The 21,898-nt window shown below is 44.5% G+C and overlaps 1 protein-coding gene across 14 annotated transcripts in view; it reads left to right on the top strand.

The window, feature by feature from the left end:
- Positions 1-525: 525 nt before the first annotated feature.
- LRRFIP2 (LRR binding FLII interacting protein 2) overlaps positions 526-21,898 on the top strand; it is a 143,281-nt gene continuing 121,908 nt past the window's right edge. For 6 of the 14 annotated variants that reach the window (XM_062216010.1, XM_062216016.1, XM_062216032.1 and 3 more), the window contains exon 1: positions 527-633. The gene's annotated coding sequence lies outside the window, so the exon portion shown is untranslated. Of the gene's footprint in view, positions 634-21,898 lie in introns of all 14 variants that reach the window. The other 8 variants (XM_062216024.1, XM_062216013.1, XM_062215997.1 and 5 more) reach the window with 4 other exon arrangements.

Genomic DNA, 21,898 nt, shown 5'->3' with positions numbered 1-21,898 from the left:
CAGCCGGCGGCGCGGCCACCACTTCCTCCCGGAGGTCGCCTCCAGCCTCCCCTCGCAGCCGGAGGCCCGGCGCCGCGGGGCCTAGCTGCCGTCTGCGCAGCTGTCACGCACGGCGAGCGCCCAGCAGCTCGGCCCGCCGGCAACCGTTGCTGTCCGCACATCCCACGCAACATCACGCGTTTCCAATCTGTAACGGGAGCCGAGCCTCGCCGCCGCCCCGACCCGGGCAGGAGCAGCCTCGAGCCGGCCGACGTATCGGCCCCCGGGACCGGGCGCGCCGCAGCGGCTCGCAGGGCCCCGGGCGCGCGCCGGCTCCACGGGCGGCGGCGCCCACGCGCTGACCGCCGGCCGCGTCGCTCCCGCGCCGCCCCCGCCGCAAGTGCTTCCGGGTGAGCGGGTCGCCGACCCCGGGCCCCGCCCCGCGCCTCCGCCCGCCGCTCGGGCCGCGGCTGCTCCCGGCGCCGGTGCCGCTGCCTCAGCCTCGGCGCGGACGGCGCCCCGGCGAGACCGCCCGGCGGGCCGGCTGGCACGGAGCCTCCTCGGCCGGGAACCGAGCCCGCCCGCCTCAGCCGGCGCCGGTCCGCGGAGCTCGGCCCCTCACGGGGGCGGCGGGCGCCGGCGCGGCCGAGACAGGTGAGGGCCGGCGCTGTGGCCGGCGGGCGCGGGCAGCCGGGAGGCCGAGGCCGTAGCCCGGCCGCTGACCGGCGCGGGGGGCCCCGGGCGCGGGGTTTCGGGGTGTCCCCGGCGGCGGGAGCGGGGCGCCGCCTCCCTCGGTGCCGTCCGGCGGCGGCGCCCCGGGAACCGCTCCGGCCGCGCGGGGGGCGCAGCGTGTCCGCGCCTGCGGCTGTTTTCCTCCTTCCTCGTCCGCGGGGCAGGGGGAGGCTCGGCGGGCGGGGCGGAGCGGGAGGTGGCGTGGCCCGGCGGCCGGGGGCGGCGCGGGGACCCCGGTGGAGGAGTCCAGGTGCGGGCGCCCCGCGGCCCCGCGGACTCCGCTGTCCGCGCTCGGTCGTCTTCGCCTTCCCGACTAATGACTCAGCGGATCTGCCGCTCGCGGGGCCGCGGTGGACCGGTCCGAGTGGCCGCCGACACCGGCGGGGTCCCGGTGGCCGCTGACCCAACGGGAGCGAGGGTGCATGGGGCGGGGGGCCGGGACAGGCGGCGAGCAGGTGTGCAAGGGTGAGTTCCGAGTGGGTTTGTGAAACAGCGCACCTCCCTCCCCCCCAGTTTTCTTTTTTTTTTCTTTTCTTTTCTTTTCTTTCTTTCTTTTTTTTTTTTTTTTAAATTTTGGGCATGAGCGCGCCCGACAAGGTGCAGTTGTGGAAGTTGGCTGTGGTTTGCACGTCTTGCAGAATTAGCCTTGTCTCACCATCGCGCTCTGTTTAGCAAGTTGGGAAGGGATGACCGAGTATTAAAATATAAACCCACGTTGAGCAGGAATTTTGGAACGTGTGATTCATTTGGGAAGTTAGGTCATTGGCTTTATGAATCATTGATACGGATCTCGAAGTTGAAATCGAGGCGAGCGGCGCCTGCTTCTGCCTGTTTCGCTGGGTGTCTTTGCTCGTATGGGAAGTGCTTTGTTAGGTTTGTGGCTGGACGTTCGCCGTTAGGAAATATCGTGGGGAAGTAAAAATGACGTTTTTGCAGAGTGCTTGCCGTTAGAAGAGTTTGCTGGGTCCGGAGTGGGCTGGTGCGATTCTACCTGGTTTTTGCCCCTTGTGGGAGGGTAATAGGAGGCGCAGAATCCGGGTCTGTGGGAAGGAGAGCGGCCATCGCTGAGGTGCCGGGGAGTTCACTGAAGAATTTGTTTTGCCACGGTTCAAAACAGTCTTTTGAGGGGAAGGCCTCATCCGTTTTGCCGTTCTAGGCTTAAACACTTAAAATGGGAGTAAGTGTACAGAGTCTTTATGTTGTGTTATAGAAGAAAGTGTGTACTGAAGTTGCGATTTTTTCGGAATCGATTGATTTTAAACTAGCAATAACCTGTTCCTGAAATGTAACTTGATCATTTTTGGCTTTCAAAATGTTGTCAAGAAAAATAACTGATCGTAGAGTTCTTGATACTCACAGGCTTTTTTCTTTGGAATTTAGCTTATTTTACCTTGATGTTCACTTAGAAGGACTTAGTTCTAAAGCAAAGGGAAGTTTATCTTGTTGGGGTTGCTTACCAAATTCCTTTAACACTTTGACTAAGTTTCGGTATCTTTTTCACTTTGGATATCCATTCTTCTATTCAGAGTGTTGGCTGAGGTTACTTTTGATTTTTGTCCAGTTAGTAGTGACTTAAGAGTTTCAGTTCCCTGTGAACACAGATGCCCTTTTGGAAAATCCCTCGTGGAAATCACCGTAACTGACGGTCTTGATAGCTAAAACTGAAAGGGAGACCGGCTGAGGGCAGCATTTGAGCGTCTCCTTAAAGAAGGGAAAAAGTGATCCGGACAGTGTGTCTGGTAAAGTGTCGCTCTCGAAACAAAAACGGTCTTCACTAGAAATGAGGTTAACAAGAAGGAGACACAATTTCTTGCACAGTTCTTTGTGAATTGTTTCCCTGCTCCCAGTATGGAATGGATGTATGGATGATGATGTAGAGAAAAGAGGAATTCTCCTGGCAGCGTGCTGGGACTTTGGATGAGGATCATTGAAATGACATTCTTCTGTCCTCACCTTGGCACCCCACCCACTGCACCTACAGGACAGCCTATTTCTTACATAGTCTTTTCCTTTAAGGTGGTCATTGTCTTTCTGGAGAATCCGAATGATCTCTTAACTGGGAAAATGTACTACCTTATCCCGATGGCAAATAAAGAATGGATTCTATGGCCATCATTCAAAACACAGCTTTTGAAATGTCAGAAAGAATTGAGCAAAATGACTTAGTCTTTTTCTCTAGTTTCCCTTCTAGGGTGTACGTGGGACACCTTTGGAGATTATCTTTTTGGTGTTGTACATTGCGCCTTCACTGTTAAAACTTAGGCCTTCAATAAATTAGGCTAGACTTATAGAAATCAAACACTCAACTAGCGGCGGATGAAAACCTGCCTGAGTTCAATATTGGAGGGCCTGGGTTCAAGTCCTGGCTCCGCTCCTGATGCCAGCTTTCACCTCTCTCTCTCTCTCTCCTCTCCCCCTCCTCCTCGATCTCTCACTCTCTCCTTCAAATACAATCAATCAAATTAAAAAACCTGCAAGGCTAAAAGCTGAGTTTATCGTGTCGTTCTCCACTTGTGTTTTTGCTCTGGGTGTGCTTTTGGCCTGGTCTAGTGGCAGGGGGAGCAGTGGATGAAGCAGAGATGAATGAGAAAGGCTTACAGAGAAGGTAGAAGGAGAATGCTCACTTCATGGATTCAGTAGACATTTATGGGCTTTTAAAATTAAATAAAACATTTAAGAAGGAAATGTTGTAGGCCAAAACGGAAGTCTCTTTTCTACCATAAACTAGCCTTTCCTTACTCCTACCCTCTAATTCAAGCAGCCACTGTTAATGGTTTCTTGTGTGTCCCTCTCCAAATTTTCCATAGCATACACAATCACATCTGTTTGGAAGAAATATCCTGTACCTTTCATTCTTTTAAAAAAAAATTTTTTTTTTTTTTGAAAGGCAGAGTTAGAATGTCCGCAGGATGGGAAGGGGCATGTCTTCCATCTGCTGGTTCACTCCCCAGATGGCAGAACCGGAGCTTGGCTGATCCAGAGCCAGGAGTTTCCTCCGGGTCTCCCACGTGGCGCAGGGGCTCAAGCTCTTGGGCCATCTTCTTCTGCTTTCCCAGGCCATAGCAGAGAGCTGGATTGGAAGTGGAGTAGGGACTGGCGCTGTGGCATAGCCGGTAGAGCCGCTGCCTGCAATGCCAGCATCCCATGTAGGTGCCAGTTCAAGTCCTGGCTGCTCATAAGATGTGAGTCTCACACACAGCATCTTAACTACTATAACAAATGCTTGACAATTGTTTTTAATTTAAAACTTTTTTTTTTTTTTTTTTTTTTTTTGAGAGAGAGAGGGAGAAAGAGAGGCAGGCAGGCAGGCAGACAGGGCTCCTTTATGCTCTCCAAAGCCTGCAACAGGGCTGGGCCAAGCTGAAGCTGAGAGCCTACAGCTCAATTCAGGTTTCTTATGTGGATGGTAAGAATCCAGTTACTTGGGCCACCACAGCTGCCTCCCAGGTTCTGTGTTAGCAGGAAGCTGGAGTCAGGAATTGAACCCAGGTACATGAGCATCTTAACCACTAGACCAAGTGCCTGTTCCCCAACTCTCCATTAGAGAGAGAGTGTGTGTGTGTGTGTGTGTGTGTGTGGTAAATGTATTTCATAAAGCAGTTTACAGCGCCCTAGAGGGCCAGGTGGTTAATTTTAATTGAACTGGTAAGAATAGAAATAGTGTAGTTTGAAGATTGATGCTGTCATATAAATGTATTTGGTGATGATTAAATGGCTGCATTTTGTAGCTTGATTGTTTTGGAATTTTATGATGAATATCAATTAAAAACGTTATCTATAGTGTAACTTTCTATCCTGTTGAAGTCTGCTGCTGTACTATTCATCCCAAGAGAAATAGCCCACTTTGTCTTCCTTTACCTTCCGTCTTTAATATAATTCACCATGAAGGAAGAAAACCCTCTGTGGAGCTGGAAATTCAAAAAATCCTTTTGCAAAGGAGAGCTCTGTTTGGCAGGTTAGTTTCTCAAGGCCGGAAGTTGGTACAGATTCAGTCTTTATTTTGCAAAGTGGTTGTGAGCAGAATAAGGGAGGTTTAGGTGTTTTAATTTGGATGTTAGGTTACCTGTGACCAGGAGGATGTTCAGGATTCTTTGCCCTTTTGAAATGAGAGTGAGTAGAGAAAACGATTAATTGTATGAAGTTGGAACTCCTGAGTGGCAGTTTCCCTGGCTGGTGCCCAGTGTCTATTTTGAGGCGTTGTCAAAGCTCGCCTGACAGAACCTACCACAAAACCATAATCTGACTTGGCCCTGCTACAAGTCAGGAAGACCTGTGGTTTAGGAAAAGCGGCAACCACAGAAGAGTGTCTTCTAAAGGACATTTGTCTTCAGGAGATTAAGGCTAAGTTTTAGGATGAAAATCAGCTTAGTGTGTATATCCTAGGACTCAGGTTTTTGTTGTTTTTTCCTCCTCCTCCTGTTTCAAGAAAAGAGGGTGGTTAAGGAAAATTAAGGCAGAAAGCTTACTAGACAAATGTGTACAAGAGGGATCATAGGGCTGTACCCAGTATTGATGTAATGTTCTGGTTTTTTGAAAGTGTTTGCCAAAAATCAGTTAAATGTTTCACAGCAGGGGAAGAAAGCAGTGCTGTTACCGGCACAGGAAGGCCATACCCCTGGCTGGAATAGTGGTCTGATTCAGAGACCTTCACTCTTGTCCCTGGGATCAAAAGGACTCTTGGAACGATGGGTAGTTTGAGTTCAAACAAGTAAATTATGTTTTCCTGATTCTCATTTTGTTTTTCCCGTGGAACTGTGTAGTAGCATGTATGGAATCATGAAGGAACATCTTTAAGCTCTCTGTTATTATCAGATGCTATCTCCCAGCATAGCTGTCTCCCACACCATGTGGTGTCTCATGAAAACTTTGACGCTTCCTGTATGACTATGCATGAATTTCAAAATATTTTTTGCGCTGAAAGAAACATCTTTTTATTGCATTTTTCATAGACTTTTGAAAATACATTTGGGGCCAGCACTGTGGCACAGTGGGTTAAAGCCCTGGCCTGAAGCGCTGGCATCCCATATGGGCACCAGTTCTAGACTTGGCTGTTCCACTTCCAATCCAGCTCTCTGCTATGACTTGGGAAAGCAGTAGAAGATGGCCCAAGTCCTTGGGCCCCTGCACCCGTGTGGGAGACCCAGAAGAATCTCCTGGCTCCTGGCTTTGGACTGGCCTAGCTCTGGCCATTGCAGCCATCTGAGGAGTGAACCAGAGGATGGAAGACTTCCCTCTCTGTCTCTACCTCTCTCTGTAACTCTGTCTTTCAAATAAAAAAAAAAAATCAAAAGAAAATACATTTGTATTTAGTAAATGAAACTCTTGAGTCTAAAGTTCTTTAGCTGATCATCTTAGGGTAGAAAGCTGTTAAGAACTTCATGCCCCACCCTTTGACCAAGGTTCATGTCACCATATTTAACTGCAGTTTGGTATCACAGTTAAGGTTGTTTGGTACAAGTCTACAGATGATTTGCCTTTCTTGTGCTTTAGATTATGTTGTGACTACAGGAAGTTTAGTTTTTGTTGCCCTCAGAAATCAAGATTGCTAGCAATTTATGATGATGTATATAGGATTTGATGTAAGGAGAAGACGATATAATTAGTCATTCTCTTCCTTGAAAATTCAAACAAACAAAAAATCTGCAAAACAGTAAGGGTAGAACAGAGTAGAGGAAGTGAGAGAGGTATAGAGGTTGGGAAAAGCCTTGGAGCACATATCCTATTTTTATTTTCTCAGAGGCGGAATTTTTTTTTTGAAGATTTATTTATTTATTTGAAATAAATAGAAGGAGAGGCAGAGAGAGAGAGAGGAGAGGAGAGGATGGGAGAGGGGAGGGGAGGGGAGGGGAGGGGGAGGGGTTTTCTATACGCTGGTTCACTCCCCAATTGGCTGAAAAGGCCAGAGTTGCACTGATCCGAAGCCAGGAGCTTTTTCCGGGTCTCCCACGGGGGTGCCAGGGCCCAAGGACTTGGGCCATCTTCTACTGCCTTCCCAGGCCATAGCAGAGAGCTGGATAGGAAGTGGAGCCCATATGGGATGGTGGCACTGCAGGTGGCTGCTTTACACGTCATAGTGCTGGCCCCTCAGAGGTGGAATATTAAAATCCTCTTTAAAGAATCATTATTCATCTTTTACCATTATTTTCACTTTGAAGTCCCAGTATCTTAGTGTTTGGATTTAATTTTAAGTTACTTATTCTGAGCACTTTGTTATTCTTTCTGCAACCCCACTTTCCTAAGTAGAAACATTTTAACAACTAGAAACAGTCTTTTGGTTTTCTAACAAACTGAATACAATTAGTAAACATACTATCTTAAAATAATTAAGTGTGCCAAGTAAGTGACCTCAACATTATAGGATTAAAGATAGAAAAAAAATTTTGCTTTAGATTATTTTTCTCTTTAGATATTTTTCTGTTTAATATTTTCCTCTTCAGATTACATATTTTCTCTTTAGATATTTTTCTAGATACAGTGGGTGACTATCACTGTCACTGTTTGTCTTGCCAAACTCATCCTTTCCATTCTAGCCAAAGTTTCTTTTGAAATTTGGTAAAAGGGAGATGGCATATAGTTTACCTGTTGACCATCTTTCCATTTTTTTATTGTGGTGACATAGTGATCACCATTGGCACCATTTTTAAGTGTACAGTTCAATGCTTTTACGTATGTCCACACTGTTCTGCACACCCCTCTCTAGAACTTTTTCCATCGCTGCAGCTGGAACTCGACTTGTTAAACAGCAACTCATCATTCCCCATGTCCTTGGCAACCACTGTTCTGCTTTCTGTCACTATGAGTCTGACTCCTTCAGGTGCCTCACATCAGCAGAATCATACAATATTGGTCTGTTATGCCTTATTTCACTCAGGGTAATGTCTTCAAAGTTCATCCGTGGCATGTATCAGAGTTTCATTTCTTGTTAGGACTGAATAGAATTCCATTGTATCAAGGCCAGCATTGTGGCATAGCAGGTTAAGCCACTGCTTGCCACAATGGCATCCCCTGTCAAGGTACCAATTAGAGTTCCGGCTCTCCTGATCCAGCTTCCTGCTAATGTATCCTGGGAGTAGCAAATGATGGCCCAAGGACTTGGGCCGTTGCCACACATGTAGGACACTAGGATGGAGTTCCTAGTTTCTGGCTTTGGGCTGGTGCAGACCTGGGTGTTGCAGCCATTTGCGGAGTGAGTCAGTGAATGGAAGGCTTCTCTCTCTCTCTCTCTCTCTCTCTCTCTCTCTCTCCCCCCTCCCCCTTTCTCTGCCACTCTGCGTTTCAAACAGTTCCATTGTATGTGTAGACTAGACTGTTTGTGTAGTCATCTGTGAATGGACATTTGAGTTGCTATCTTTTAGAGTTATCAATAATGTTGTCATAAATATGAGTTTACAAAAATTTGTTAAGAGTCCCAGCTTTCATTCTTTCGGGTATATACCCAGAAGTGGAATTTCTGGATCATATGGGTCCAGACCATGTGTACTTTTTTTGAGGAACCACCATACTGGTTTCCACAGTGGCTATACCATTTTACTTACCAGCAATGTACAAGTTTTCTAATTCCTCCACTCTTCAATCAGTACTTGTTATTTTCTTTCATTTTTTAAAAATAAACCTATCTTTTGAGCACAGAACTCAAACTACTTTGCATGTGGGTGACAGGTGACCCAACTACTTGTGGCATCACGTGCTGCCTACCAGGTTGTATGTTAGCAGGAAGCTGGGGCGCTTGCGGAGTGTGTAGTGGGGTGAAACCACTGCCAGTGACTCCAGCATCCCATATGGGCACTGTTCATGTCCTAATTGCTCCCCCTCTTTTTATTAAGATTTATTCATTTATTTGAAAGACAGAGTTAGAGAGAGAGAGACAGAGATATCTTCCATCCACTGGCTCACACCCCAAATGGCCACAACAGCCAGGGCTGGACCAGGCTGGAATCAGGAGTCAGGAGCTTGCTCTGGGTCTCCCATGTGGGTGGCAGGGGCCCAGGGACTTGGGGGCCGTCTTCTGCGGCTTTCCCAGGCACATTAGCAGGGAGCTGGATGGGAAGTGGAGCGGCTGGGACTTGAACTGGTGCACATATGGGAATTCGGCACTGCAAGTCACAGCTTAATCCACTGTACCACAGCATTGGCCTGTTGCTCTACTCTCAGTCCACCTCCTTGCTAATGGCCTGGAAAAAGCAGTGTAACATGGCTCAAGTGTTTGGGCCCCTACCACCCACGTGGGAGACCTGGATGAAGCTCCTAGCTCCTGGCTTTGGCCTTGCCCAGCGCTGGCCATTGGAGCCATTTGGGGAGTGAACCAGTAGATGGAAGATCTCTTCCTGTGTCTCTCCCTATCTCTCTGTAACTCTGCTTTTCAAATAAATAAATGTTTTTTAAAAAATCACAGTGAAATATCACTCAGTTTTCATTAGGGTGGCTTCCACTAAGAAGATAATGTTTTAAAAAACAGTAAACAGCAAGCATTTGCAACAAGTATTTGGGTCAGTGGTTAAGATGCCACTTGTGGGGGGTGTTCTGGTGCAGCGGGTTAAGCCACCGTTTGGGATCCTCTCCCATATTAGAATGCCACTTTGAGTCCTGGCTACTCTGCTTCCGCTCCTGCTCCCTGCTACTGGGAAGCAGCAGATAATGGCTCAAGTACTTGAGTTCCTATCAACCATGTGGGAGATACGGATGGAGTTTCTGGCTTCTGCCTTCAGCCTGGCCCAACCCAGGTTGTTGCAGCCATTTGGGGAGTAAAGTTTGAAAGTCAGAATTAGAGAGAGGAAGAACAGAAAGAGAAATATTTGATCCACCAGTTCACTCCCTACATGGCTGTAACAACCAGCGCTGGGGACAGAGTGAAACCAGGAGCTTCGTTGGGGTGGGGTCGCCCATATGGGTTTCAGGAGCACAAACACTTGGGCCATTTTCTACTGCTTTCCCAGGAGCATTATCTGGGAGCTGTATCAGAAGTGGATCAGCCAGGAATTGAACTGGCACCCATATGGGATGTTGGCACTGCACACTGCAGCTTAACACTTTGTGCCACAGTGCTGGCCCCTCATTGTGATTTGATTTGCATTTCCCTAATGAGTGATGTTCAGCACCTCTTTGTTCTTCTTGGCCATTTGTGTGTCTTTTTTTTTTTTTTTTAAAGAAATGATCTTTTTATATCCTTTGCCCATCTTTTTTTGTTTTTTTTTGGCGTTATAGAAGTTGTTTATCCTTCCGAAAGTTCATGGAAGCTGGGCTTAAAACATTATTTTGGTGCAAAGCATTAAGTCTTTTTTTTTTTTTTTGATAGGCAGAGTGGACAGTGAGAGAGAGAGAGAGACAGAGAGAAAGGTCTTCCTTTGCCGTTGGTTCACCCTCCAATGGCCGCTGCGGTAGCGCGCTGCGGCCGGCGCACCGCGCTGTTCCGATGGCAGGAGCCAGGTGCTTATCCAGGTCTCCCATGGGGTGCAGGGCCCAAACACTTGGGCCGTCCTCCACTGCACTCCCTGGCCACAGCAGAGAGCTGGCCTGGAAGAGGGGCAACCGGGACAGGATCGGTGTCCCGACCGGGACTAGAACCCGGTGTGCTGGCGCCGCAAGGCGGAGGATTAGCCTGTTGAGCCACGGCGCCGGCCAGCATTAAGTCTTTTTTACTCACTACAACTGATTGGTCATCTAGAGGCTGCCTTCAGATCCTAAAAGCTTCTCAGTTTCTAGCAGCAACTTGAAGTTTCCCCTGGTCCCATGGTGTTTCTCAGTGTGACTACTTCATCAATCCAGGAGGGAGACTCTGTAGAGCAAATCACCAGCAAGACTCTTATCTAATGTAACAGAATTATGGGAGTGACATCCTGCAACCTTTGCCTTATTTTATTGGCTAGAAGTAAGTCATGGGGTGGTTACGATGCAGTTGGGTCGCCGGTATCTTGTATGGGAGTGCCTGGATTCAATACCTGCTCCAACTCCTGACTCTGGTTTCCTGCAGATCCTGGAAGGCAGAGGTCATGGCTCAAGTAACTGGGTTCCTGCTACCCATACGGGAGACATGGATTGGGGCCCTGGCTCTTGGCTTTAGCTTGGCCCAGCCTTGGCTGTTGCAGGCATTTAGGTAGTGAACCAGTGAAAGAGAGCTCGCTCTGTCTCAGTCTCTCTTTCTGTATGCCTCAGAGCAATCAGTGAATAAAAACTGAAAAGAAATACTAAGGCAACTAAGGCACAGCTCTTGCCCACTGTAATGGGGAGGCGTTCACACAAAGAAGAACATGAAGAGGCAGAATCAGGATAGGAACCACTTTCCAGTTTGTCTGCCATAGCTAGTTATAAAATAGCACATATTTTATAGACTCATTTTTGTTTAAAAATACATATGTTGCTAAAATAGACATACCTTTAAATGATGGGAATTACTGGTGGTGTTATTGTTATTTTGTATTTCTTCATTATTTCTTGCCACTTTCCTTCCCTACAGCATCCCAATGTTGAAATTTCAAATCAATTATTAGTGTTTTTATTATAATTAAATATTGCTTATTGTTCAGGCAAGTAATATATCATGGTTGCTTCCTTGTTCAACTTTTATTTTTTTTCTGGTGGTTAAAGTTGCTTTTAAGAATTTGCATGGGGCAGATGGCATGGTACAGCTGGCAAAGGCATTACTTAGTACGCTTATTTCCTGTGACAGAGTGTTCTTTCAAGCCCTGGCTACTCCACTTCCCACCCAGCTCCTTGCGTATGTGCCTGGGGAGCCAACCCACGATGGCTCAAGCACAGGGGCCAGTGTTGCAGTGCAGTGGTTAAACCTCTGCATGGGACACATCAGTGCAGCTGATTCGAGTCTTGGCGTCTCTGCTTCCAATCCAGCTTCCTGCAGATGCACCTGGGGAGGCGGTAGAGGCTGGTCCAAGTGCTTAGGCCCCTGCCACCCATGGGGAGACTAGGATGGAATTCCTGGTTTCAGCCTGTCTGAGACCTGGCTGTTGTGGCCATTTGGGGAGTGAACCAGTGGATGGAATCTCTTTTTCTGTCTGTATCTCCCTCTCTTTCTGTTGCTCTTTCAAATAAATAAATTAATTTTAAAAAATCCATGGTTTTCTGATTACTGATTGCTTTTTTCCTACCACATGCTCGCAACAGATTTTTCAAGAGCATGTTCTATCCATCCGTCCATCCATATATCCTAATTTATAATAGAAATCAATTTATAAATTTATAAGTTGTGAAATAAGCTTATTTTGAATAAAGCAGTTTGTGAAAGAGAAAAAGTATATGACAAAAATATGATCTTAGGAAGCTTAGTAAAGTGATTACATTTTTTTTTTTTTTTTTTTTTTTTTACCTAGGTTAAGAAATTCCACATTGTGGTTTTCTAGAAGTTCCCTCAAGGTATTATTTAATTGCATTCTGTCTCCTCCAGGCAATCACAATCCAATTTTACACATTAGTCATTCTCTTCAGACTGTTTCCTGTCCAATGTTGCAATCTCCCTCACCTACTATATATGAACAAATTTGGAAAGCGGAGTAGTTCTGCCCTCTTTTTGTGAATGTCAGGATAGGCTAACCTCCTTTAGCGGATGATGCCCCAGTGTCAGTGGTTTACCATAAAGTGTACTTCTCATTCACCTGCCTGTCCCCTGTGACTGGGAGCGCAGTGGTAGAGGAATGGTCTGTTTATAGAGTCATCGAGGGACTCAGGCTCCTTTCCTCCAGTGGCTCTGCCGTCCTCTGGGGCCTCAAAAACTTGCCCAGAGTCCTCTGCAGCCGACCAGCAGATAGGAGGGCAAATAACACTTCCACTCACATTCCACAGGGCAGAACTCAGAGGCAGGGCTGTGTTTACATGGAAGGATGTGAGTACAGCATACCCATGAGGTTCAGGCAGCAAAGGGGAGTGGCTTGGTGAACATTAAACCAGTCTCTGCCATAAACATGTATCTCTAAGCAGCATATTGTTTTGATTATTAAAACTGAACAGCAAGTATACAGCTATCTGTGATGGGAAAGGTTCCCAGTGCCCTTGTTAGACGAAGGCTTCTCGGAGAGATAGGCTGAGGGGAGTCCTCCTTGAGCCTTATCTAAGCTGTTGGGAAAGTTTGTTCTTGAGTCCTGAGAAACACATCACCAGGGCATCTGGCAGAGCGGAAGTGTTTACAGGGTCCTCACTATCTAAGAGAATAATAGTTGGGGGAGTACACACGGCTGTTCTGCTTCTAAGCTCCTCATGCACTAGCTCTCAGATACAGGTAAAGAAAAAACCACGTCTGTGCTGTGAAAGACGTCCTTAGCCCATGCAGGCAACAGGGAAGGGAACAACAGGTACTTTATCAACTTGGATAGGGTCAAGAAAGAACGGAAGTCTCAAGAAAAGTGTGGTTCACTGCCACAACAGTCAGATCTGTACCAGTCCTAAGCCAGGAACCAGGAACTGCTGCCTTCCCAGGTGCATAGCAGGGAGTTGGATCAGGAGTGGAGCAGTTGGGATTTGAACCTTCATTCTGATATAGCTTAACCTGCTACACCACAATGCTGTCCCCCCTTTGCCAATGTCTTTTGGATATCATTGCTTCAATTTGTAGTTTTCTTTTGGGATATCATTGAGTTAGGGATGTTGTTTGTTCCTTTTAATGCTGTTTCTCTTGATTTCCCCATTTACTTGATGATCTGTTGTCCAGTGGTGTGTTGACAAATGGTATAAAATAGGTAAAATGTTGGGACGTTGTGTGTCAGGAAAAGTCTGTAGTATTTAAGCATGAGTAGGGTAGTTTGATAAGGGTACAGGCTGCTTATAGTTTGTTTGTAGTTATCCTTCAGGAGTTCAAAGGTATCAACCACACTTACTGTTTCTTGTCACCAGAATTACTTTTGATGTCCCGAACCATTCCAATATATGTGACCTGATTTTCCCCTTTCTGCAAGCTTATGAAACAAGTTTTGTTCCCAGTGTTGAACACTCTGTGTGGTATATACATTGGTGTGAATTCAAGATTTGTGTCCAACACTCCATGGTGCCTGACAGCTCAGGTCCTTGACTTCTGGGAAGTTATTTTATTAATGGTTTTTTTTTCTTCTCTCCTCTTTTTGTCTGGTTACTTGAATGCTGGTCCCTCTAGACTGGTAAGTTAACCTTATTGTTTTCTGCTTTTCATCTCTTTTTTCCTCTGCTTCCTATGATGCTTCCTAAATTTTATTTTCCAAGCTTTCTGACTTTTTTATATTGATTTTTTTATTGAGATAAAATTCATATAACATAAATTTTCCCCATTAAAGTGGTGATACTGTCCGTGGTTGTGCAACCATCACCACATCTAATTCCATAAGGTTTTCATTCAAGCCCCGAAGAAACCTCATTTACATAGCAATCCATTTCCTCTGCTTTCTGATTTTCCCTGTTCCGGGCCTTTCGCATAAAATAAATTGTACAATATAAAGCCTTTAAGTCTGGCTTTTTTCAGTTATCCTCATGTCTTTAAGGTTCATTACTGCTGTATGAGTCAGTACATTATTCCTTTTTATGAATGGGTGATATTCCATTGTTATGTATGTACCATATTGGCTTATCCATGCATCAGCTGGTAGATGTTTGTATTGTTTACACTTCTGACTGTTATGAATCATGCTGTTGTGATCATCATGTACAGGTTTTTCTGTGGGTATATGTTTCAAATTCTTTTTTGTGTACACTAGGAGTAGAATTGCTGATTTCTGTTTAGTTTTTAATTTCTACTGTCATTTTGATATCCAAAATCTCATTTTTACCTGCAATTTTTTAGAATCCACTATTCTTGTTTCATGATTGCAATATTTTTTATTTGCAATATACTTTCTTAATTCTCCAAAGACATTAATCAGTTATTTTTCAAGTTTTCTTCCCCCTGCGTAGTTTATTTTAACCAAATTATTCTTTTTAAATTAATTAATTTCATTTGAAAGGCAGAGAGATCCTTCCATCTGCTGCTTTAGTCCCCAAATGCCCACCATTTCTGAGTCTGGGCCAGGCAGAAGTTAGGAGCCAAGAACTCATAATCTGTTCTCTCACATAACTCCTAGAGTATACTTCATATTGGAATCAGGCAGTCCAAGCTGTGCCTTTTTTTTTTTTAATATCTTATTGAAATATGGCATACATATCAAGAAATGCACCTAAGTGTGCAGATAAATGAGTTTTTTGGTCATTTGATCACCCTCATAACCAACACCTAAACTAAAAACAAAGCATTACTAGTACCCCGAGTATTCTCCCCATTTCTTTTTTTTAACATGTGAAATAAGTATGTTGTCATTTACATGATATGATTCAATGAAGCACTATTTATAACTATATATCAAATTATATGATAAGCACACAAGTTTTATACTCTATGTATTAACTACCACAAATAAGAGAAAACGTGGTATTTGTCTTTTGGGGTATGGCTTGTTTGACATAGCATAATGTTCTCCAGTTACATCAATTTTCTTGCACATGTCAGGATTTCATTCTTTTTTTTGTGGCTGAAAAATATTCCATTGCATGTATATATGCTACATTTTTTTCATCCAGTTATCAGTTGTGGACATCTAGGCTGACTCCATATCCATTTCACAGCAGCTAGCTGTGAAAACCTTGGAGTACAAGTAACTCTTTGATATGCTCATTTCATTTCCTTTAGATGTATTTCCAGGAGTGGGATAGCTGGGTCACGTGTTAGATACGTTTTTAGTTTTCTGAGGAATCTCCATACTGTCTTCCATAGTGGTTGTACCATTTTGCAGCTCCACCAGCATTGTATTAAGGTACCCTTTTCTCTGTATCCTCACCAGCACTTGCTACTTTTTGATTTTTGAGTGATAGCCATTGTAACTGGGGTGAGGCCATATCTCATTGTGGTTTTTATTTGCATTTCACTTTTTGCTAAGTGATGATGAGCAGTTTTCCATGTGTCTGTTGGTCATTTGTATTTCCTCCTTTGAAAAGTGCTTGTTCATATCCTTTGCCCTTTTCTAGTGCTCCCTTCGGCAGCACATATACATATCCTTTGCCCTTTTCTTAACTGGATTTTTTCTTTTGTTGTTGAGTTTCTTGAGCTCCTTTTATATTCTGATTACTAATCATTTATCAAATATATAGTTTGCAAATATTTTCTCCTATCTTGGTTGTCGCTTCACTTTTTTTTTTTTTTTGGTGGTTTTTGCCACTTTTATTCCATTTTACACTGAGATTCAGGAGCAGAAATAAGAAGTGGATAAATTTGAAAAAAATCACATCCTAGCCAGGAAAAGAACAAAAGCCTTTAAGGGTAAGACCTAGGAGGGTGCAGTGCCTATACAACGAAGCCATGTGCTTTGCACTGGGATGACAGAAAAGATGCCTCAGGGCATCTCAGAAGTCTTCCCATCATCAGAGGCCTAGAAATGCAAATTTGTTTCAGTAATCTGCCCTGAGGCCACACCTTCTTGCTTAGAGTCAGCTCCCCATTCTGGCTTCCCTGCAAATGCCCTGTGGCCACAGCAGTGTGTTTCTAGTGGTCTCATTCACAGTCCGTGATGGCAGTAGACCTTGATGTCTTCTGTGTGATCTTTGCAGACACAAAGGATGCAAGGGTTATGGGGCCATAGCAGCTTCCAGAGGAAAGATTTCAGAGGAAAACCTAGGAGGCCAGAGGGTGTGTTGCAGGGTCAAGAGTCATAGCATAGACTCTGTGGCTGTGAAGCTGATACGTAGATCCAAGAAGGTAGGCAACCAGCAACCTACCATGCCAGATTTCTGTCGGAAGCTCCAAAAAGCAGCTATGTGGGCTGAAACCAGCAAGTATAGCCATAGCGGTGGGGATGCCCAAGGCCTTGGGAGCTCATCTCTGGCCGTGGTGTGTCCAGATGCCAGACATACAGCTTTAGGATTTTTTTTAACCTGAAATTATTTTAGTCTTTAAAATTTTTGATTTACATGTGCACAGTGTTGTATTAGTCAACCTCTTGTTACTTTAACTAAAATAGCTAAGAGGAAGAACTCAGGAAGGAAGAAGCTCACAGTTTTGGAGGTTCACAACCCAAGATTAGGCAGCCCCACTGGTTGAGGTATCTGGAAAGGCCAGCAGATGATAGGTCACATGGAAAGCAAGAAGGAGAAATTGTCTCTTCACTTTTCTTTTTCTTTTTTTAAGATTTAAGATTGACTTAACTATTTGAAAGGCAGAGTTTAAGAGGAAGAGAGTGAGTGAGTGAGCTCACTACTGGTTCACTCCCCAGATGGCCACAGCAGCCGGAGCTGGGATAATCTGGGACAATCCGAGGCCAGCAGCCAGGAGCTTCTTCTTGGTCTCCCATGTGGATGGGGCCAAGAACTTGAGCCATCTTCAATGCTTTCCCAGGCCCATTAGCAGGGAGCTGGATTGGAAGTGGAGCCTTTGGGACTTGAATCGCTGCCCACATGGGATGCCTGCACCACAGGCAGCAGCTTTATGCACTACGCCAGTGTTGGCCCTTGGCTCTTCATTTTGTTGAGTGTTTCCTTTGCTGTCCAGAAGCTTCTTAGCTTTATGTTATCTGTTTATAGTATCTATTTGCCTGTGCTTCTGGGGTATTATCCAAGAAGTCTTGCAGCATTTCCCCTATATTTTCCTTGAATAATTTGATTGTTTTAGGTCTTAAGTTTAGATTCTTGATCTGTTGTGAGTTGTTTTTTGTGTAGAATGTAAAGCAGGGGTCTTATTTCCAGTATCCCAAGCACCATTTGTTGAATAGATTGTCCTTTCTCCACAGAGTGATGTTAATTCATTTGTCAAAGATTAGTTGGTTGTGATACATGGATTAATTTTTGGAGTTTCTGTTCTGTTCCGTTTGTCTACATATCTATTTTTGTGCCAATAATAGGTATTTTGATTATAAGCACCCTATAGCATGTCTTAGAATTTGACATTGTGATGCCTCTGGCTTTGTTTTCATTGTTTAAGATTGCTTTGGCTATTTGGGGTCTTTTATGTTTCCATATGAATTTTAGGATTGCCTTTTCTAGATTTGTGAAGAATGTCCTTTATATTTTTGATTGAGATTGCATTGCATCTGTAAGTTGCTTTGGGTGGTATGAACATTTGATGATTTTTTTAAATTAATTAATTTATTTGAAAGAGTTACACAGAGAGAGGAAAGAGAGAGAGAGAGAGAGAGAGAGAGAGAGAGAGAGAGGTATTCCATCCGATGGTTCACTCCCCAGATGACTGCAACTGCTGGAGCTGTGCTCATCTGAAGCCAGAAGCCAGGAGCTTCCTCCAGGTTTCCCACACAGGTGCAGAAACCCAAGGAGGCTTATACTGCTTTCCCAGGCCATAGCAGGGAGCTGTATTGGAGTGGAGCAGCTGGGACTAGAACCGGCGCCCATATGGGATGCTGGCGCTTCAGGCCAGGGCATTAACCCACTGCTCCACAGTGCCAGCTCCCATTTTGATGATATTAATTCTTCTAATCCATGAACATGGAAAAATTTTCCATTTTGTTGTGTCTTCTGTTTTTTTAAAGATTTATTTTAGTTACTTGAAAGAGTTACAGAGAGAGGTAGAGACAGAGAGAGAAGTCTTCCATCCACTGGTTCACTCCCCAGATAGCCACAGTGGCTGGAACTATGCCAATCCAAAGCCAGGAGCCAGGAGCCAGGAGCTTCTTCCGGGTCTCCCATGTGGGTGCAGGGGTCCTTGGGCCATCTTCTACTGCTTTCCCAGGCATAACAGAGAGCTGGATCAAAAGAGGAACAGCTGGAACTAGAACCAGTGCTTGTATGGGATGCTAGTGCTTCAGGCCAGGGCTTTAACCCATTGTACCACAGCACCAGCCCCATGTGTTGTATTCTATTTCTTTCTTTAATATTTTGTCATATTCATTGTAGATGTATTTCATATCCTTGGTTAAATTTATTTCAAGATGTAAAAAAAAAATTTGTAGCTATTGTGAATGAAACTGATCTTACAAGGTCTTTCTCAGCCAAATCATTGTTGGTGCATAAAAATGTTATTGATTTTTTGTGTTGATTTTATATCCTGCAACTTGGCTGAATTCTCTTGAGTTCCAATAGTTCATGTGTGTCTTTTTCTTTCTTTCTTTTTTTTTTTAAAGAGATATTTATTTATTTGGGAAACAGAGTTTACAGGAAAAGACAAAGATCTTCCATCCACTCCCCAAATGGCTGCAATGGCTGGAACTGGGCTGATTCCAAGCCAGGAGCCAGGAGCTTCGTCTGGGTCTCCCATGTGGATGCAGAGGCCCAAGGAGTTGGGCCATCTTCCGCTGCTTTCCTAGGCACATTAGCAGGGAGTTCGATTGGAAGTGGAGCAGCCAGGACTAGAACTGGCGTCCATGTTGGAAGCTGGCACCCCAGGTGGCAGCTTTACCTGCTACACCACAGCACCAGCCCTGAAAGGAATAATTTCTATGTGAAATTAGATTCTTAATGTATGTAAGTTAAGTTTTGGATAACAATTTTTAAAAAGTTTTTTTTTTTTTTCCATTTACTTTAAAAGAAGAGAGAGAGAGAGAAAAAATATCTCTCACCTATTCATTTGGCTTGGCCAGGCCAAAGCCAGGAGCCATGAATTTCATCCACGTTTCCCATGTGGGCACCAAGTGCCCAGTCACTTGAATCTGCTGCCCCCCAGGGTCTGCATAAGCAGGGAGCTGGATAGACTGGAAGTGGAACAGCTGGGACCTAAACTGGCACTCTGATACGTGATTTGGGCATCCTAAGCCACGGACCAATGCCCTGTGCAACAATCTCTACCCCCAAATTTTAATAATTAAGTTAAGGAGTTAATTGAATGATTTCACTTAATCTCTAAAAGTAGACTTTTTGGGGGCCTGGTACTGTGGTTTAGTGGGTAAAGCCACTGCCTGCAGTTCCAGCATCCCATATGGGCACTGCTTTGAGACCCAGGTGCTCCACTTCCAGTCCAACTCCTTGCTGTGGCCTGGGAAATCAGTAGAAGATGGCACAAATGCTTGAGCTCCTGCGCCCACATGGGTGGGAGACCTCAAATAAGTTCTTGGCTCCTGGCTTTGGATCCACCCAGCTCTGGCCTTTAAGGCCCTTTGATGAGTGAATCAGAGGTTGGAAGACCTCTCTCTCTCTCTCTGCATCTCTGTAACTCTACCTTTCAAATAAATAAATAAATCGTTAAAAAAAAGACTTTTGGGGACCTTAGCTTTTTAAAATTTTTTTTTTACAATTTTAGTAATGAAGTATTAGTTCTCATTCAATGTTTACTGAACATTTTGCTATGTGCTGAAAACATGGATAAGACAGAGTTTGCTGTCTGAGTTCTTAATGTGTTTTATTACTAGAAACTTTTGTGGACATGAGTGTTGGGAGTGGTGGGTAAACATATGAGTGGAGAAGTCAATTTCTCTTTCTTTTTTATTTTTGAAAGGCAGAGTTACAGAGAGGCAGAGAGGGAGGGAGGGAGGGAGGGAGGGAGAGGGAGAGGGAGAGGTGTCTTCTATCTGCTGGTTCACTCCCCAGGTAGCTGCAACTGCCAGAGCTGCGCCGATCTGAAGCCAGGAACTTCCTCCAGGTCTCACACACAGGCGCAGGGTCCTTGGGCCATCTTCCACTGTTTTCTCAGGCCATAGCAGAGAGCTGGATCAGAAGTGGAGCATTCTGGACTTGAACCGGTGCCCATATGGGATGCTGACACTGCAGGCTGAGGCTTTACCCGCCACACCATAGCACCAGCCCCTGGTATTAGGTTTTATCAGCAGAAGGAATGTGTAATTCATTCCTTGCTATCCCTGGGGGGTGGGTTCCAGGACCCACTCAGATACCAGATCCGTGGATGTTCAAGTTCTTCTATGAAATGGTGTAGTATTTGCATATGAACTATGCACATCTCCTGTATGCTTCAAATCATCTTTAGATTACTTATAATATGTAATACAATGTAAATACTGTGTTAATAGTTGTTATATTTATTTAGTGAATAAGGACACTAAAAATAGAACAATTTTTTAGATATTTTCTTTCTACACTTAGTTGAATCTGTGGATCCAGAAACTGCAGATATGGAGGGCTGACAGCATCTACAGTGGCACTCTCTGCATGTGTCTTGGGATTGGGGTAGCATTTGGATTAGCTATTCCCATCTGTGCCATCAGCTCTGCTCTATTCCAATTGTTCTCTCTCAAACATTGTGCTTACATTATGGTGTATCTTGCTAACTTCTTCCTTTTTTGCATCTGATATCTTGCCTACCATTTCAGGGTGTTACTTTGCCTTTTGTATCTAAGACAAATTTTAGTTGCACAAATTTGGTCAGTATGGCTCAAGAGGAAAGATGTTTGTATCTTTTTTTCTGTAACACTGATGCCTCCTGTCCCATTTTTTTCCCCACCAGTGAATGAGCTACAAGGATGGAAAAACTCACAGAGGTATTCAGGGAAAGGTGGCTGTTTCCTCTTGGGGAAGAGTTGAGTTGAGTTTCTGGCTCCTGGCTTTGGTGTGGTCCAGCCCATCATTGAAGGCATTTGGGGAGTGGACCAGTGGATGGGGCTCTGTTGTCTTTCTGCTTCTCAAATAAAAAATAAAACAAGAAACAACTGAAGTGAATTTAAGTAGTTTTTCCTTTGGGGCTTAATTTTGGTTCCTTCTGTTTTATAAAGAGTAGCAGAGGTGGGTTACAATGCCTCTTAAGTGTTTTAGTTTCCTTTTCTTTTGCTGGAGGAAGTATTTCAGTAATAAATCCATGTACCTCAGAAAGAAAACACACTTACATAGTTCAGCAAGAGGACTTCCAGTACCTCTTAAAGTTGCTACATATTTGGACAACTGGAAATAGTAAAAAGCACCTTCCTGTTAAATATGCAGGTCTGGTATTAGATTATATTTGTGTTTAGAAATGTACAATCCCTGACTTATCCACCCTTGACTCCACTAAAGACTAAATTCAGCCAGGGAATTTACTTGTGAATTTGAGTTTGTTTGCCACTTTTCTTTTGCTACTGTGATTTCAGATTCTTTTTTTTTTTTTTTAATTTAATACCAGTGATGACCCGTTTTTCCATAGTACTTTACAATTTGTAGAAACTTTTTATCTATCTGATTTTCAGAATGACCCGTGACATAAGAATACTTGTAATAAGTAAAGTGTAAAGCTTTTTATGTTAGAAACCAAAACATTGTAGAATGAACTTAAAAATCTATACAGCTAGAAAGACACCCCATGTTCATGGTTGGAAGTCTTTTTTTTTTT

The sequence above is a fragment of the Lepus europaeus genome, chromosome 2, assembly GCF_033115175.1.
Source record: "Lepus europaeus isolate LE1 chromosome 2, mLepTim1.pri, whole genome shotgun sequence".
Lineage (NCBI taxonomy): Eukaryota > Metazoa > Chordata > Mammalia > Lagomorpha > Leporidae > Lepus > Lepus europaeus.
The sequence above is the reverse complement of the archived record's forward strand: the minus strand, read 5'-3'. Positions and strand labels throughout refer to the sequence as shown.